Source organism: Hibiscus syriacus, unplaced genomic scaffold (assembly GCF_006381635.1).
Source record: "Hibiscus syriacus cultivar Baekdansim isolate YM2019G1 unplaced genomic scaffold, ASM638163v2 tig00111149_pilon, whole genome shotgun sequence".
Lineage (NCBI taxonomy): Eukaryota > Viridiplantae > Streptophyta > Magnoliopsida > Malvales > Malvaceae > Hibiscus > Hibiscus syriacus.
In genome coordinates, this window is record NW_024062998.1 from 68,471 (window position 1) to 87,846 (window position 19,376).

At 36.9% G+C, this 19,376-nt stretch overlaps 1 pseudogene; it reads left to right on the forward strand.

Moving 5' to 3' along the window:
- The first annotated feature begins 6,338 nt into the window (after positions 1 to 6,338).
- On the forward strand, positions 6,339 to 8,657 carry LOC120154713 (annotated as a pseudogene).
- Positions 8,658 to 19,376: the final 10,719 nt, after the last annotated feature.

The following is a 19,376-nucleotide window of genomic DNA, read 5'->3' on the forward strand; positions in this document are numbered from 1 at the left end:
AATCATATCCGATAGGGCAAACTCAATTGACAACGCTGTTAGAAGGTGTTTCCCAGATGCTTTTCATAGACTTTGTGGTGTTCATTTGTATAGAAATCTAAAATCAAGGTATGCTGGTATAAAAAATCACAAATGGACATACTGGAAGGCTGTAAAAGCTTATCGGGTGGATTTTAATAAGCATATAAATTGTTTAAGACGTGTTTTGCCTCAATGTGCTCAAACACTAGAAGATGTTGGGTTTGAAAGATGGTCAAGAGTACATCAACTTGGAGCAAGATATGGTTTCATGACGTCTAATAGTGTAGAATCAATCAACTCTCTAAGTCGTCATTCCCGGAAATTACCCATTACTATGTTAATGGAGTTTTTTCGAGCCTCTATTCAACAGTGGTACTACAAGAAAAGAAACCATGCATGTATTATTTCTTTAAATTCGTAACTTATCATATATTTTACTAAGTATTATTTATTTAAATTTACAGGAGCATTAGAACGTCGTGTTTCACCATGGACTGAAAAAAAGATAACGAAACGTGTTGTGAAGTCAAAGTCATGGAGAGTTGAACCATGTTCAAACATTTTGTTTGAAGTATTGGATAATAACTTAAATGGGCTTGTCAATCTAAATGCAAAGACGTGTAGTTGTATGAAATGGCAAACATCTGGTTATCCGTGTAGCCATGTTATAAAAGTTGCTCTTCATCTAAACCAAGATGATTCAAGCGCATACGCTATAGATTGCTACACTACAGAAGTATATCGACAGACTTATGTCGAGATTGTCTACCCTATTCCACATCCTTCTGAGTGGGACATACCAGATGACTTACAAACAGTTTTGCCACCAGTCATGGACAGCAGGCTACCTGGCCAACCAAAAAATCACGATCGTATACCATCTAAGGGTGAAGAGAAGAGGATATCGACATGTAGTCAGTGCAAGAAAAGTGGTCATACAAGGTTGACCTGTGGATCGCCAGTGCCATCACAATCATCTTTTCCTCTACCAAAATATGGATCCTCATCAAAATCCAAAGCTCATATGGTGCTAAGCAAAAGGAAATCAAAATCAAAATCTCAAACACAACCGGTTTCACCTTTTGGGACTTATTAACTTAGGTGATTTTTAAATGCAAACGTTGTATTATGTGTATTTTATGTGTGAATGCATACATTTTCAGTTAGACATTCATTAGTAACTTGAGTTTGAACATTGCTATGATCTGTTCAGTTGTTATCACTTATCACATTCATGTTGCGATTTTTTGTTGCGATTGATGTGAAAGTCAAATTCGCATTGCGATTTTTGCGTTGCGATAGACAAATTTGCAACGCGATTATAGCGTTGCGATTGTTACGAAAGTCAATTTCTCAACGCGAAATCGTAAACCGAAAATCGCAACGCGAATTTGACTTTCGCTTTGCGAAAGTGTACCTTTAACAGGTCTTTTTTGCCTTCAACATAATGCAGATTGAATAAACAACAAATCAACTTTTACAAATCAATTAAACAAGCAAAAAATAATTCTTATTTCCTCATCAATTAAACAAATCAATGTAAAATTCAATTAAACAAACAAAAAAAAGTGTACCCCAGACAGTTGTTTATGCAAAAATACATCAATTTCACGCAGCTCACTTCAGGATTAACCTGCAGAAACCAAACATTTGCTCAAACAACACTTTATACACATCTAAAACCAACAAACAACAAATTATTGAATTCTAGGTACTTAACAAAACATTTTCAAACCAACAAAGAGTATATATGTTAACAACACTTGCTCAAACTTATCAATTGTTTATGCACACTTTCAGCACGCGGATGCAGGTAGGCAGCGTCTCGCATATATCGCTCTAGCCATAAAATGCCGAAACCACAAGCCTACTGCACCTCTATCTCTATCTGTGGGAGGTAGAAATTGTTTACTTCCTGTCGTCAAACGTTCCAAGCAAATGCATACGAGAGGACCACAATCCCCTCTGGCTCCCTCCGTTTGTTGTGGCGCGATCACGTCTCTGATCATTGTAACTTTGAACTTTTTTGGCTTCTTGTTTCCAGAATTAGTCCAATAATCAATTGCATTCAAGTATTTCGCCAAATGAGCGCTCCATCCGTTACAAATAATATCTCTCCAATCAGACAATGGTATGTAATTTAACATGTTGTCATATACTATTATCTTCAGGGATGGGAGCTGAATCTCGAGGAGAAGCCAATAACGACGTTCCAAAACAGGGATAAACACCTGCAATCATAAATAATTGCGCACATCAAATAAAACACGTTCCAAAATAGGGATAAACACCTTTAAAATATTCAAAAAATAAATAATAACCTTATCGACCTCCCACCACGCATGATAAAGTTTAGTTTTTTCCATTACCCAACATATATGAAGCATCTCTCGGATCCTTCAAGTGAGCTACGTGAAAAGACGTCGGCATAATAGTCCATCGAGTATTTTTTATTTTCTTCAATTTCCTTATTATTAGAAGACGTGACACCCATACATCAATATGTTGTTTTATAAAAAACAATACATATATTAGTGAATTTATTAAAAAATTTAAAAAAATTAATCAAAATGCAATATAAGAAGAATATAAGACTTACCACCCCTTCGAGATAGCCATTATCTTCAACCCCTAATAAAATACCCCACCAAGACCGATTAAGAAACAAATGAATAACATCGTCAAGTTTGCATATGTCATAATAACACCCCTTGCTCCGCTCGTGTAGATAAAAATCAACTGCGGTCTTAGCCCAAAGGGTATTATCTGTAATTGTGTTCGGTAGTGTTCCCCTCTCCTACTGAGGAATAGTATTGGCCGGTAACACATACGAAAGCCAACTCGTATCCATCATATCAGGCACGGGAGGGGGTTTATCAATATGTCGACATATGACGCCATGTGAATCGGACTCTTGAACGGTGGAAGGGACCTCTTGAACGATGACAGGGGCCTCTTGAACGGTGGGAGGGACCTCTTGAACGATAACAGGGGCCTCTTGAACGATGGGAGGCACCTCTTGAATGATGACAGGTGCATCGGGCTTCTTCTTATGGAGTCTTGGCATTAGTTGGGTGAAAGGAGACGTAATGGCATGTGCACGACGTCTGATGCGTAAACCCCGTCGTGCAAGAAAAACCCGACGTAAAGCATCTACCTTATCGGGCTGCTGAAAATAAATTAATACATAAATCAGTAAATAAATAAATAAATAATTCTGAAAAAAGGTTATTTGCATTTTTAGTATAGTATTAAAGAAATTTACCTCATTGCGTAGAGTATGAACCTCATTCTGCAACGATGAAACAATCTCACGTAGAGCGACTACCTCATCACGTAAAGTAGATACCTCACCACGTAGCACACCATTGTCATCGCATAAAACATCCACCTCACCATGTAAAGACCGTACCTCATCACGTAGCGCACCATTGTCTTCACGTAAAGTACCGACCTCATGACGCAAAGCACCGACCTCATCACGTAACTCCCCTAACTCATCACGTGGAGGTGGAGAACAGGGAGATAAATGTTATGGCCTCTTTGCCGGTCGCCTATCATGAGGTGATGGTGGAGAAGAGGCTCGATGATGTGATGGAATAAGTGATGGTGGAGGTGGAGAAGAGGCTCGATCAGGTGATGGCTCCGGGTGTCGAGCTGTATAATCGGCCCGATCAGGTGATGGCTCTCGAAGTAGGGGGTGCTCATCATCCGTCCCATCAAAAAATCGCTTACTAGCTTGCCACCAATCAGTGGCAAGCTCAGCCTCTGTGGGTGTCAGCCTCTGTAATGGATAGTTGGCCTCCTAACAATATAAAAGCTCAAACAAAGTTAAACATGTACTAGTAATAACTTGTTTATATATGGTAGTATTTGTGTGTTAACTTACATCATTCATCGTCGTATATGGTAGTAACTCTTCCCAATCCAATAGGCGGATCCTCCTCTAGGTAATAGCCCTAGGAATATCATTTGAATTTTTTATCGCATATATCTGCATGCTGGGGAAAGCCTCAAATATCCAAATATACAAACAATATAATACACAAACATCCGTAATTGTTAAATAATTAATTATAAAATTTGGAAATATTATATAGAAATTCTTACCTTAAAGGCCCAAATAAAGCCTGCCAAAGTGTATTTAGAACCATCGCCCCGCAAAATTTTTCGATCCTCAAAGGCATACGACAACTTCTTCCAGGTAGCTTTCCATAGATATGAACCCCACGAAAATAGGTTCCATGCATTTAGGTCCTCTACCAATAATATTAGGTCCTCAGAAATAGGTTGTCTGTCCTCTTTTCCTAAAAAGACGGCATGCAAAAGTAATAAATGGCATACTCGGACAACATCAAGGTCATCCATCCGAGTAAAACCATCTTTAACAAATAATCTCTTCAAGTCATCGACGTGTAAACTCGACTTCGACTTTTCCAGCTCAAGAAAAACCCGAGATAACCATGATGGGTGGGAGATATGACTAGTGTACCGGGTTACTTCATCGTGTCCGAAGCGTAGACCAGTGATTAAGCAAAACTCCTCCCGCCCAAAACAAGTATACGCCGGAGGAAAATGAAACCATATCTCTTCATCACCACGTTGTATCCTCTCGGGTAGATCGTTAGTCATGGTCTGAAGAAACAAAGGTGTCAACATAGCATCTCCACCCCGGATGTTGTACTTTCAGCCATGACCCGAAGTAAGTATCCTCAAACAATTTTCTTTGTAGAAGGTAAGCGTCGACGCAATTTTAGTGGCTAGGCTTAATTTATTATTTAAGGTCAATTGAGCCGAAATTTTTTTTTACAAAAACAATAAACATACCAAGTTAGATATACCAACAACTACAAATTATACACTATAAACATACATGATATTAAACAGTGAAAACATAGCCAAATATAATTCAAACTAGCACGGTATTCACCCAAGTCATTATTCCATCATAGTTCACAAAATGCATCAGATAAAATTCCAGAAGTAAGCACTTATAAAACATTTAAAAGGACAACATATAGGTTTAGTGCAGGTTCAAGGACAACATAAAGAGTAGTAGTTTATTCTTGAAAATTAAATTCGCAACACTGTGAAGTTAGTATTTGTCTTTGTTTTTTTGTTGAAGTAATGCAATTCATTCAAGTTTCAATTTGCAGAAGAAGAGCAGTTTCTGAAACTTAAATCTGCAATGCGAAAATGAAAATCGCAATGAGAAAATGAAAATCGCAACGCGAAAATGAAAATCGCAACGTGAACATGAAAATCGCAACGCGAAAATGAAAATCACAACGCGAAACTAAATTCGCGTTGCAATTTTCATTTTCGTGTTGCGAATTTAAGTTTCAAAAACTATTCTTCTGCAAATTGAAACTTTAATGAATTGCATTTCTTCAACAAAAAGATAAAACAAAGACAAATACTAACTTCACAGGGTTAAAGACTAAACTATTTAGCAGTATTGGCAGCAACTGAATGAATTTACTAAGCAATCTAAGTGAAATGGTTAATCTATATATTGAAATTACCAGTAAATTTATCATCAATATAAGAAAAATCTAATAATAATACAAAATTTTCAAAATAAAAATAAGAGATAAAAAAACTAACCCTCGGTGGTAGATTTTCCATTTCTGACCGTGAATGGTTGTGAGGGTTGTTATAAGAGATGGAGATAGACGGATTTCGTCGAAGATGGGGACGGATTACGTCAGAGATGGGGGACGGATGTCGTCGTAGAGAGTGAGAGATGGATATGGGATTGAGTTGTGATTTTAGGGTTTTAGGTTTTGATTTGCGATAATACTGTTTACATTTGTGTTACGAAATTAATATTGCGAAAATAAACGCGCTTTGACTTCTGTGTTGCGAATTTGACTTCTGTGTTGCGATTTACAAATTCGCGTTGCGAATTTGGAAACTAGGTTGCGAAATTGGAGTTTGCGTTGCGAATTTGTTGGTCATTTTCGCAAATCCAAAAAAAGTTAGTTAAAATCGTATATTATAAGGCATTTTCGGTCACTGAGGTTATTTTCTCTAAAAATAAATTGAAAGTTTAGATACTAAAACATATTAAAATTGATAGTTTAGATACTAAATGTATAGTTTAACTTAAAAATCAACACCTCCGGCCATGGTGATGACAAGTAACGAGAGCATCATATTGACTAGCATCATATTGACTAGCATAAAAGCTTAAATTCCAAAATAAGACTAATTCACCAAGCTGCCACTGAGAAGGTAAAGAAATGTTTGTTCATCGCCCACCCTAAAAGAATAAAATAAAATTAAACCGAATAGCCACTCTTCCACGTAAATATAGAAAAGTTGTATAAATACATCAACACATGAGTTCTTTGGCTCACACCGATTCAACTCATTTCATAGTGTTTCCAACACAATTAAAAGCTAAAGAAATGCCTTCATCGAAGCTTCCTTGTTCAACTCATGGATCCATCTCCACCCACAATCGTCCCTTAGCCAACTATACCCCTGACATTTGGGGTGATATTTTCTTACATCCATCTAAAATGGTAAGGAATTTATATACTATATACGTGTGTTTGCGCGTCTGCACCTGTAAAAGTGTTCTCATAATGTATACAATTGTGCAGAACGTGGATGGTGAAACTCAACTACAGCACGAAGAACTGAAAGAAGAAGTAAGGAGGATGATTAGGGTAGACGTGGATGAATTGCTGCCCAAATTGCGTTTGATTGATACAATCAAACGGTTGGGAGTGAGTTACCATTTCGAAAGAGAGATAGAGGAAGCATTGCACTGTGTCATGAGCATCAATACCAATATGACCAAACTCTCGAGGCTACCTCACTTCGATTCCGATTGCTTAGAGAGAGTGGATTTAATGCTCCCTGTGGTGAGTCTCGCAACTTCTACTTTACACCCATTACGATCCTTAAGATTAATGTTTTATTGGGTTGAACAGAAACGTTCAACAAGTTCAAAGATGATGAAGGAAGATTCAGCAAGTCCTTAACAAGTGATGTGAAAGGTTTGCTCGAACTATACGAAGCTTCGCATTTACTTGTTCATGGGGAACACATACTCGAAGAAGCCCTTGCGTTCACCACTACTCATCTTGAGTTAGCCAAAGCTACTGGAATTGTGGAGTATCCTCTTTCAGCCTTAGTCTTCAATGCTCTATACCAACCCTTACGCAAGGCCCTGCCAAGGTTGGAGTCAAGGCGATACATTTCCATTTATCAAGAAGATGCTTCACACGACAAAACACTGCTGAAGTTTGCAGAGCTGGATTTCAACCTGTTACAAAATTTACACAAGGAAGAGCTATGCAAGCTCTCTAGGCAACATATTACTTCTTTTAACACTAATTAATTTTTTATTTTAACCCAACTTGAAGGGAAAAATAATTCATAACTGAGTGTTTGTTTCAGGTGGTGGAAAGATTTAGATTTTGCTTCAAAACTACCGTTTGCACGAGATAGATTGGTGGAATTATACTTTTGGAAGTTAGGAATGTACTTTGAGCCAAAGTACTCTTTTGCTAGAGAGATATTAACAAAAGTAATAGCTATGGCATCAATTATGGATGACATTTATGATTCATATGGCACATTTGAAGAACTTCAACTCTTTACGGATGCAATTCAAAGGTCAACAAATTTATATATATATATATGAATATTAGAATTTAAATTTTAGTTTTTTATAACATTTTTCCTTGAATCTTTATTTTTTTCAGGTGGAATGATGATTGTGTAAATCAACTCCCAGATTACATGAAACAGTTCTACAAGCCATTATTAGATCTCTATAAAGAAATTGAGGAGGCGATGACAAAGCAAGGACAATCATATCGTGTCCGACATTCTATAAACACAGTAAATTTACACCCTATCTCAATTTTATGATATTTACATTAGTAAATATGAACTAACCCCTTTTATACATATACCAAGTTAAGGGAGTAAATTATTAAACCCATATGTCATTGTTTCTTATTTTGTTGGTTTTCAATTTACAGTTTAAGCATCTGAGTGATAGTTATTTGGCTGAGGCTAAATGGTGCCATGAAAACTACGTACCAACGATGGAAGAGTATATGAGGGTCGCAACTATAACTGCTGGCATTATTGCAGTAAGTGTCACATCTCTTGTTGGAATGGGAGATGTACCGACGCCTGAGATTTTCAATTGGGCATCTAATAACCCTAAAATCTTTGTTGATTGTGCCATTCATGTCCGCCTCTTGGATGATATTGCTTCGCACAAGGTACTTTTTCTTAAAAATAAATAAATAAATTGTAAGAGTATTTTCAATTAATTTATGTGTGTGTAGTTTGAGCAAGAAAGAGGGCACTGTGCCTCGGCTGTTGAATGCTACATGAGAGAACATGGGGTTTCAGAAGTAGAAGCACGCAGTGAATTGAAGAAGCAAGTGGAAGACGCGTGGAAAGACATAAACTATGGGATGATATTTAGTGAGACGTCTAAGGTTGTTCCAATGTCGGTTCTTACACTAGCTCTCAATTTTTCAAAGGGCTGTGAGTTCATTTATAAGGCTGGAGATGGGTACACACATGTTGGAAAAACTACAAAAGAGGGGATCGCTTTATTGCTCATTGATCCAATCTCAATCTCGGCTTCTGGAAATTAATAATCTCTCCGATAGTAATCCATTTATGTTTGTTGTACTTTTATGTGTCATATTATGTTTAGAGCGTTAAATAATCTCTCGGATCGAGTAATCCATTATGTTTGTGGTAATTTTGCATGTTTTACTATTGTTAGAGTACTCTTTTCCTCCATATAGGTTTAGGGAGGTTTTTAACGAGGTCCTAACTAAAGTTGTTAATTAATAAAAAAATGTTATTGTTGTGCAAAAAAAAAAAAAGTTTCGTAATTATGAAACGATGGGCCAAAGAAGCAAGAAAGAAAGATATGTGTTTCTTAGTCGTGAAGTGAATGGATATGATAACTTGTATTTCAATAATAACTTTACAAAGTATTTGTGTTGTTGAACCCCCAAATATGATTTGACTCAAGCAACTTTATTATTATTTTAAATTTAAGGGTAAACTACTTAAATGACCTTAATTATGGGATTGGTCTCGATATGTTCACCATATTTCTAAGTTTGATAATGCGTGGTTTTAATGCAATCATTTGCTATTAGAAACAGATGGAGTAGCTGTTGTGGTTGTTATTAACTAATGACGAGTCAAATGTCCACATCAACTAAACCATTTGTTTTCATCAGTAGGTAGCTATATTGAAACACTTAAATAGTTATATTGTCATATTGCCAAAATTAGAAATATTGTAGTCATATCGACATTAACTCGATAGTTAAGTGGTCATTTGAGTAGTTTACCTTAAACTTAAGTGCTATTAACTAGGGTTTATCATAAGCTGACTTCTACGTGAGAGAGCCTAGAGATTCAAAAGAAGAAGCACAAAGATTCATATGGCACATTTGAAGAACTTCAACTTTTTACACTTGCCATTCAGAGGTCATCAACTAATATACTCCTACACTAATACATGTATATGTATTATAATTTAATTTTGACTTCAAAATTTAGTTCAGTTAGCTTATTTAGTTATGTTTATGGGACACTATTCATCTAAATTTGCATTTTAACATTTCTAACATTTTCTCTTAAAACTTTAATTGCTTTTTAGGTGGGACGTTAACTGTATAGATCAACTTTCATTTACATGAAATTGTTCAATACTCTATAAATAAAGTAAATAAGCACCTATCTCATTTTTATGATTTTACATGTACAGCTGAAATTTAAAATCTTCATTCTCATATATTGTTATAAAAGATCGAGTACACTTGGACATCTCACAGAAGCGTCCAACGCCAACTTGAAGGCCAGAACTTCAGCAAAATTTGCCGAGGACACTTGGGCAGACCTGAAATGCCTAGCAAAGGACTCCACCTCTAAGAAACTATTTCAATACAGCCATGGTCAATTGAGTTTAAAATCAAAGTGTATTACACAATGAGGGAGAGTGGCTTAGGTCATCCGACGGAAACTGTTGCTTTGTTTGTGGATAACATACCAAAGACTATTAAAAAGGTTTATGGCAGGTAGTGGGTCGATATGGTGAGATTCTAAGTGTGTATATTCCAAAGAAGATGAGTCTAGCAGGTACTAGGTTTGGATTCGCAAAAGTTGGTAATATGGTAGAAGCTGAGAGAGTTAGGGAAAGGTTGAATGGTATTATGGTATATGGCAGTCGCATCTCAATGAAGTTTGCCAAGTATATTTTGACGGATCCAAAGGAAAAAGGTGTGCAAAGTAAGTTGGCATGAAAATCAAAAGTTGCGAGCTCAAATTTAAATAAAAAAAAACAAAGTATGATGGCTGGCCAAGTGGAAGCATCCAAAAGGAAGTATTGGATCACGTTGATGAGGATGAATTAAGAAAGTTGAGGAGATCCTTGGTGGGCGTAATGACTGGTGTATGTAGTGTTGGAGTATGTTGATAGATTACAAAATTGGGGCTTAGGTTAAATTAGAGTTCAAAGATTATGTGGGAATTTCTTTCTGCTTACCATTGAGGATGAAGACTTGTTTATCATTCTTGAAGGCTTCCAGTGGTCTTACTTGAAGGAGATTTTGTGGATATTATGCTTTGGACAGAGTCTCTATGTCAAAAGAAAAGAGTTGTATAGATAGAGCTAGTTGGATTACCACTTCATTGCTGGAATGAAATCACTTTGAAAATGTTAGCTGGCTTGTGGGGTAGGTTTGAAGCTTATGGAGAAAATGTAAACCATCATATAGATTGTGAAAAAGTAACTATATTGATATCCACTTCGATGGAAGCTCGGATTGATGAAGTTGTAGACGTAGTGGTGGAGAATCTAAAGTTTGGTGTATGAGTACTTAAAGTCGGGATGGTGGACCATTCGTTAGTTAAATTGACTAAATTTGGAAATTTCAAAAAGAAAGAGATTGGGATGAGAATGATGGAGTAGAGTTTGGGTTGAAAAAGATGTTTTATCAAAAAAAATTCGTAGATCCGTCGGAGGTGTCTTCATCATGAAGTTTGGATGACAAAAAAGGGATTCCGACATCTAGAGGCGGCACATTTATTTTATTGTGCACCAGAGAAAGCCTAGGAGATTGTAGTAATGATAATGTTGGGAAGCCAATCGAGGTTGGTTGTGGTTTCGAAGAAGGAAGAGAGAGAGTCGTTTTTCAAACTCTAGATCATATTAATGACGAGGGAGTTCAGGTAGTGGGTGTTGATGGGGTAGAGATTAAGGCTTTAGGCTCAAATGTGGTCAATTCTATTAATGACGGGGTAACAATGATGGAGGATAGAGTAATGGATGTAGGGGTTGTTGAAGGTATCCTAGAAATTGGGCTTCCATAATATTGTAAAAAGATTATTGATGATTTATCAAGATGGGCTTATCGATTGAAGCTTTAATGAATTTAAATAGTGAAAACTTGGTGGCATCAGGAGGAAGCGTGATGGAATCAATTTTGGGCCTTTTAATCCAAGTGAGAAAGGTAATTCAGATAAAAAGAAGAAAACAAAAAATGAGCATTTTGAAGAAGAGTCGTTATTTCTAGAACTATCCTTTAGAAGAAAAAAAGAATTTAAAGAAATACAGTTCACTATTGGATATTCAGGATAAAGTCCTATCGAAAGCTGAGAGAAAAATAGGAGATTGGGCGTTAAAGAAAATCAATTTGAAGAAGCCTGATCTAATTTCCTCTGAATTATCAGGTAGATCTCTTTCGGATTCTGATTTAAAGAAGAGGTAGGCTGCTGCAACTGTTGAAACAGAGAAGGCATTGTCATTAGGTAAGAAACTCGGTATTAAGATTATTGGTCCTGAAAGTGAGGTTCTCAAGGATTTAGCGTTGTTAGATCTGTGTTGAGGTTGGTGAGTAGCTGTTAGGGGTTGCGTAGGTATTTCAATTGGACAATCAGGATCCTTTCGTGGAACTTAAGAGATCCTGGAGTAGGTAAAGAAAGAGACTCTAAGTGAAGGGACATTCGAAGATTTTGAAAGGTGACGAGTTTGAACTCAAAGTCTCCGACATTTGGATGATCTGGGGTAGTGTAGTTCTTTGAGATAAAGCCCGCCTTGAAGTGGTAAGCTCTATTTTTTGTTCAAGCTTTATTTGTTTGAAAGGGTTTTGGCCTCGATTAGGTAGGAAGATTACATTGATTTGTGTTTTTGCACCATGTTTATTGTCGTATTAGATTGATCTATGGAATGATTTACGGGGCTTAGATTGGGGAACTCTAATTCTTGGTTTATAGTTGACTATCTTCTCGGGGTATACATTTCGAAGTGTTTAACAGATAGCGTAGCTGTTGTGGCTGCTATTAACTAATGACGAGTCAAATGTCCACATCAGCTAAACCATTTGTTTTTATCAGTAAGTAGCTATATTGAAACCACTTAAATAGTTATATTGTCATATTGTCAAAATTAGAAATATTGTAGTCACATCGACATTAATTCCATAGTTAAGTGGTCATTTGAGTAGTTTACCTTAAACTTAAGTGCTATTAACTAGGGTTTATCATAAGCTGACTTCTACGTGAGAGAGCATAGAGATCCAAAGAAGAAGCACAAAGATTCATATGACTTGAAAAAGCTTTTACAATCCTATCTTTATTATTGACTTCATATTAATCCTCATCTGAATTTTTTTATCGGCAAAAGATATTATACAAACCCCTACACACATAGAAGCAGCAAAAGGATTCATTATACCAGCCAGCTTTAAAAAAACTCTGACATTGCCATGCCATTTAATGCTAACCAATCCGCCATAGATGAACGACCAGGTAAAACAGACCTAAAGGTCACTACCCCTATGGCTTTAGCCATTTCATCAATATCACCCAAAATGGGCCAAGGATTCGATGGACGCTTCAGGTGATTACTAATCCAGTACAAGGCAACTTTCGAAGACGATTCCAGTACCAACGAACTCATCCCCACAAAAACCGCTTCCGCAAACACAAAGAGAGCTTCCTTAATTGCTAGTACATCAGGACCACCATCACTACATTCTGAAGCAAGACCCGAAAACATGGCCCTTAAATCTCCAGAGGGTGATCTAAGGACTCTCCCACATCCGTCCCAATCTGCTTGAGAAGAGCCAGCAACCGCAAAGAACCAGAAATTCACATCCATCATGGAACTATCGCACATTGATGCACTCGAGACCGATCATCTTGCTCTCTGATTCAACCACCGAACCTCCTCGATAATATAGTATTCAACTTTTAACGCATTTAACAACACCAAAGCCCGAAGTTTAGAACAAAAAGTTAAATCTGTTAATGACCTAGGCTTCCCTTCAAATACCACTTCGTTAGATCCAACCAAATACACCACAACGCTGCCGAAACTGACACCACCCCAAGGTTTTTCAACTTACGAGGAAGGGACACTGAAAAACTCTATAGAAAATAACTATCTACACTACATGGATCACACCACTGTAATACCACCAACTTGCAATAGCCCACCGAAACTTCCTTTAAAACCACAGCTCACGAACATATGATATGTGATAACTTTCCAAAAGAGTTATTGTTTAGGATCCTTTTATCTAGGTTGAGTTTGAATTTTAGTATCATTAGGATCATATTAGGGTAATTTTTATATATTTTTCATCATTTGCATCATGGGAGTTAGTTGATGGAATTTGGGTTGATTTTTATGTTTTATGTTGTAAACTAATACATTGATATTGTGGCATTGCTTGAAGATGTAGGTGATGTTGTGACGCGATGTTGTCGTGCCAATGTTGCAGCAACTGGTGACAAAGAAGACAATTATGGAATTTTCTAGATTCGGACAGTTGTCCAATATAACTATAAAATGACTAAAAAATATAGGAAAAATCATATTTTTCCTATTGGAGGATGCATTGACCTTTGGGGAATATAAACAAGGACTTCCTTCACACTTTTGAGACTTCTTCTTGAACCTTTCTTTATCTCCATTTTATTTTCTTATCTCCACTGGCCATGGAGGTTTGAAGCCACCTAGGAATGTAGCAGTAACCGGAGCAGTAATGCCGATGTAGCAACGAAGACCATTTGGAGTTCAGACTTCTTAGTGTCTTTACTCGAAAGAGGGAAGAAAATTTGTTTAGTTTGAATGTTTTAATTTTTATGGTGTTGTTTGGATTTGAACATAAAGTGTTTGATGAAATATTTTTTTATGATTTTAGTTTGAAACAATATTTTTATGTGATGGAGCTTTATATGCAATATTTTTAGAAATGAAAATATTTTTATGTATGTGATTTTGATGATTTTTAGAGATGGAAATTATTGAAGTCACATTCTACTTACGTACAATATTAGTATTTACGAAAGTAAATGTATGCATATAGAGATGTATGTTGCTGATTGTTTTTGCTTTGTTGACTACTTGATAATGGAGTTGGTGAAAATTGATTCTATTCAATTAAGTGTTTAATTGTTGAAAGGAGATTAATTTTTTAATCATTGCAAGTCGCATAACTGTATTGCCACAACATAATCATATTGTCAACTGCCAAATGACAGCAGCATTTACTGGTACAGTAGTCTATTTGCTCTCCTGATTGCTACTACATTCCTTGCCATCTACCATTCTACTTTATTAATTTTATTGTATTCCTGTCACTATCTTACTTCAACCTTATCTTTTCTATTTAAGACTAACGATTCTAAGTTGTAATTCCTCGCTTCTTATGGGTTCGACATCCAAGGCATTAGTTTGCTACCACTTTATTACTTGGTTTACGACACATATCCTTGCGTAATTGCTACAACATCTTACATAGCATCAATCAGCTACCTCCAAATCCTCACCGCACCAACAACAGGAGCAGTCCATATCCTCCACCTCAATCCCCTTATTTTTAACAAACATTTTGGTAGACACTCTTTTAATTTTCATCATCCATAAAAAAAAAATTAACCTTAGGAGGAATGTACAACTTCCAAATCTTATTAAAGTCAAAATGTTGGTCCTCCACATCCACATCAATAATCGGTTGGGATAATTTTTTAAACTGAGAACATCCCCTCTTTGTCGTGCATCCACACTAACCTGTCACTTTACCACCAACAACCTTCACCTCATTAAGTAGCTTCTTTAAATCCATGACCATGATCCACTCTCGATCCAGTACGTCCCTGCTAAAAGCCTTATACCAATCAAATCCTTCCATAACGTCCGTAACAACCATCCGTTTGTTGCTAGCCAATCTAAAAAGGGTAAGAAAGATACATCTTAATAGCTTTTCGTCACACCAAACGTCAGTCCAAAAAAAAATATTAATGACATGTATGCATCCAACAGCCTAAAATCATCCGGTCTATCCACATTTTCACGCTTTCCTTTATTATTTTTTTTGCTCGGCAAGAATCAATTTATTAAATTAAAACAGAAGACAAATTTCACCTTATGAGCCTCATTAAAACCTCCCTAAAACATATTAGAGGAAAAGAGTGCTACATAAGAGAACATCAACAAGCACTGCTGACAAAAAAACAGAGACCAGAACATCCATCTCAGAACAGTACACCATTACATCCAACAAGACCAAAAAAATTAAAAACCAATAAAGCAAAACCAATCGAAAGGGCTTCCTCGACATTATCATCTCATGCAGAGACAGCAGTAACATAACCAGTAGTACCATAGTGTGGAACCAGACAAAAAATGCTCGAAGGAGATTCAAGTATCGCAATATTACACTGGAAAATCCAGCATTAAACTGAACTTAGAACCAAAGCCGACTATCTCCACAAAAAGAACCAAATCTTTAAAGCCTCCAAAGAAGAATCCAAATCAAGCTAGAAGCTAATGTTGAGTTTAATTTTAGAAATCAAAGAAAACACATACAACATGCTGTTGAATTATCAAAGACAATGCTCACTAAAAATGTCTAAGAAACCTCCACTTAAGATTCAACACAACAGAAACTAAATAAACACCAACATCCCTCCCTTACAACGATCATCGCTTTGCAATTTTTTGGGGAAAATAGTGCTCTTTGAAACTATATCGTGATTAAAACCCCTAAAAGAAACCAATTTGATCGAACTTTACCTCCACGGATCCTCCTACACACTATAATTCACCCTCCAAACCGACAAATAAACCTTGAAAACCCTATGGTTCAGCTTATCAAGACCGTCCACAACAATCCATCTTCCAGAAGAACAAGGATCCTTAATTTCATAGCAAAGATCTTACTATTAAAGAAAACTACCAGAACCAGCTCGGTTGACGTACGAACTCTACTTCAAACCACCATCACCCAACATCCTTCTCAACAATATAAACCATATTAGAAACTTGGACACACAGCAATACAGTATAAAAAATAATCGATGTACTAAATCTATCACTAAGAACATTTATAAATAACTCCACCAACTCCTCTAGAAAACAACGACTAATCCTCATATATCAAACATTATGACATTTGTTTCCCCTTACAATTTCACACCAACCTCAACACATATCTAAAGATTCAAGATCCTTAATAATCTCACTTTCAGAACCAACAAACTTAATACCAAGAATCTTACCTAATTCCAATGTCTTCTCCGCTTTAACAAATGCATCTGCCTTTCTTCTCTTTAAATCAGAATCCGAAAGAGTTCTCCCTGATAATTCAGAGGTTATAAGATCAGACTTCTTCAAATTTAATCTCTTCAACGCCCGATCTCTTCTTTTTCTCTCCGCTTTCGATAGGACTTTGTCTTGAATATCCATAAGAGAACCGAATTTCTTCGATTTCTTATTTTTTTTTCTCCAGGATATTTCTGGCACGCCCGGTTCTTCTCCACAATCTCCCCCAAAATGCTCGCTGTTTTTTTTCTCCTTTATATTTGACTTTCCCGTATCCCTTGTTATTCTCCTTGGATTAGAATTGCCCACTTTGATTCCTTCGTTATTCTCCCCTAATGCCAACCAACTTACACAATTAAAATCCATTAAGCCTTCAATCGATAAGCCCATCCCTGATGAATCCTCAATAGCCTTATTACCATGACTAGAAAGCCCATTTTCTGCAACACCTACAACAGCCCCTACATCCCTATCTCTATCATTCAATATAGAAACCCCATCGTTAAAAATAATAACCTCGTCAGCACCTAATGCCTTGGACTCTACCCCAACATCACCCACTCCCTGAACACCCTCATTAATAGAAATATTTTGAATTTGAAAACCTTCACTCTCTCTTCCTTCTTCGAGACTACAACCACCCTCGCTCGGCTTCCCAACAAAATCCTGACTACAATCTCCTAGGCTATCTTCAGTACACGAGACATTAAATGCGCCGCCACTAATTTTCGTAATCCCTTTCTTTTCAGCTGAACACCCCGTCGAGGACGCCTCGGACTTATCATCGGAAAGATATTCCGATGCAACTCCAACTTTTATAGCCCCAATCTCTTCTCCAACCTTCTCAACCCCATTATGTTTATTCTTGTTATTTTCAAAAATAGGCAATTTCGCTACCGAGTTATCCAACATCCCTACTTCGAGAACTCGGACACCAAACTTCTGATTTTCCACCACCACATCAACAACTTCATCAATCCGGGCTTCAATCGTAGTTGATATCATCATATTAACTTTTTCGCAATCTATATGATGTTTAACATTTTCTCCATAAGCTTCAAACTTACCCCACAAACCAACCAACCTTTTCAATGTGATTTCATTCCAGCATTGCAGTGGTAACCCATCTATCTCCAGCCATACAACTCTTTCCTTATGGCTTAAAGTCTCTGTCCACAGCTTAACATCCACAAAAATCTCCTTCAAATACGACCACTGGAGGTCTTCCAACATGAAAAACAAGTCTTCATCCTCAATGGTAAGCAGGAAGAAATTCCCACGTAATCTTTGAACTCTAATTTCCCCTAATCCCCAGTTATGTAATCTACCAACGATACTCCCCACACTACAAACACCAGCCATTTCACCCACCAAGCATCTCCTCAACTTTCTTACTTCCTCCTCATCAACATGACCCAATACTTCCTTTCTTAAAGCACCCTCTTGACCAGCCAACATTTTGATTCATCACATAAGGGGATCTCGCAATTTTTTATTTCCTTCTTTGTATTAGGGGTAGAAATAGGATCAATATCATTGGGGCTGCCATACCTGGAATAAATAACTCTTCTCCATAATGCATTTCTCTCCGTTCCAAATCGCCACTCCCACTTAGAAAATAAAACTTCATTCTTTGCTTTAACATCAAAATGATAAGGAATAATGAATATCTCGGTGTAGGTAGCTCATGAGATTTAAGCAAGCTCATTCTAGTGAAGATGATATGTCCAGGCACATCAAAGGTAACACTAAACAAATAATTCAAACTAGAAATAATAAGATTACCTCTGGTCATACTCATCCCCTTCATCTTCTTCTAAAAGATACCCCGTCTGGAGGTATTCACTGTTGTTATTTACAAACTTGAGTTGAGGTTGCATGCTTGAGTTCTCACTATTATTTACAATATCAAGCTGAGTGTTGGTTTTGGGGATGTCACTTTTATTTACAAAGCCCTTGGTTCCTAGAGGCATCTGATGACCATTTAATCTAGTTTCTTCGATGCAATTTTGAAGTTCAGCAAGCATAGCACCATTTCCAGGCATGGAGCTAATAGAGCCAGAGCTACATCTACATGAAAGCTGGCCATTTTCAGACACGCCAGACCTTTGATGCAGAAGATATCCATTGCTATTGCTATCTACAGTTGGAATACTGTGAATCAGATTATAAGAGTTAACATATCCACGGATGCCACTGTAAGTAAATAAAGCAGTTGCAAGAAATTCCATTGATGATAAAGCGAAGAAAAACAAGGGCCAAAAACCAAAAGTGCGATACATGTTAAGCAACTGATTGAACTAATGGATCCTACACAGCTAAACCCAGTTAAGCAAAAACTCCTCCATTAAGATGTAGAAATACTTCATTTCAAAATGATCTACAAATATCACGACTTACGAGCAGGTATAAAGAATTGACAACCATTCTTTGAATCAGTAAAACAGGTCAACATAAATAGCTTTCAGCAAACCTTGCTTGCGAGCAGATATACTTTTGCCTTGGGATTTATTCTTCCGGAATGATTGATTTGATACTCTAACGGGGCGTTTGGTTCAGGATATCTCACATTACCAGGGGAATGGAATGTTATTCTCCCGTTTGGATTGCAAACATTCCCAACCTCCGGTAATAAGTTATGGGGAATGGAATGTCATTCTCCCGATTTGATTGCAAACATTCACAACCTCCGGTAATAAGTTATTCCCAACAGTGATATTTTGGGGTGTATTACCAAGAA